The following is a 1,290-nucleotide window of genomic DNA, read 5'->3' as shown; positions in this document are numbered from 1 at the left end:
CATATTTTCTACTTGTAATTTTTTAATGAAATGTGACACTCCTGCAAAGCGGATTTATCCCAAGGCATTCTGATGAAAGGTCACTGACCTGAAACATTAACTCTGTTTCTCTCCCCACAGATGCTGCCAGACCTGCTGAGTATTTCCAGCATTTCTTGTTTTTAATTTCAGATTTCCAGCATCTGCAGTATTTTGCTTTTATTTTATCCCAAGGCAGACTGGGTGGAGTTAACTCTTAAAAACTATGACGTGAGCTGGAATCTCCTCAGTGCTCAGCTGCTGAGGGAGCAGGAGCTGGTTTAGCTGAGGGGGAAAGAGAAGGCCTTATGTTTCCACAGCACTTTACACAACTTCAAGACGTCCCAAAGCGCTTTACAGAATGAAGTACTTTTGAATTGTAATTGCTGTTGTAAATGTAGGAAACGTGGCAGTCAATTTGAGCATAGCAAGCTCCCACAAACAGCATTATGATTGTGACCAAATCATCTGTTTTTAGTGATGAAACTAGAGGGGTAAATATTGTCCAGGACACCAGGGAGAGCTGCCCCTGCTCTTGATGTAGTGGTCCACCTGAGAGGGCAGATGAAACCTCGGTTCAATGTCTCATTTGAAATACGGCCCCTCCGACAGTGCGGCCCTCCCCCTCCGTACGGCCCCTCCGACAGTGCGGCCCTCCCCCTCCGTACGGCCCCTCCGACAGTGCGGCCCTCCCCCTCCGTACGGCCCCTCCGACAGTGCGGCACTCCCTCCATACTGCATTTGGAGTGTCTGCCTAGATTGTGCTCAGGTTTCTGGAATGGGACTTGACATCATGAGTTTCTGACTCAAGTGAGTGTGCTATCCACTGAACCATGGCTGACACCAAGTAGCAGCTTGGCTCTGTTGTCTCAGAGTTAGAAGGTTTGGATACAATGCTGAGGGAGTGCTCCACTATCTGTTCTCGAGTCCGTAACTGAAAGGTTAAACTGTTTTCACCGTTTCCAACATTTGCAGTTTTTGTTTTCTCTCCTTGATGGTTATTCGTAGAACAGTACCTCCCATCTTTGCATCATACCCTTCTGTCCCTTCTCCAGATACTCATCAAATTTTCTTGAATGTATTTACACTCTCCTGCTTCTGTGCTGTATCATTCTGAGGTCACTGAAAGGGCCATGTGCCTGTTCCTGCTCTTTGAAAGAGATGCAATTAATCTTGCTTCTTTGCTCTGTAATTTATTTTATTCCACCACTTGGTTATGCTTGTGGATGAAATCTTTCTTTGCACCAAAATTAAACAGCAGCTACAGTGGTC

The sequence above is a fragment of the Heterodontus francisci genome, chromosome 6 (assembly GCF_036365525.1).
Source record: "Heterodontus francisci isolate sHetFra1 chromosome 6, sHetFra1.hap1, whole genome shotgun sequence".
Lineage (NCBI taxonomy): Eukaryota > Metazoa > Chordata > Chondrichthyes > Heterodontiformes > Heterodontidae > Heterodontus > Heterodontus francisci.
This window is presented reverse-complemented; position numbering follows the sequence as displayed.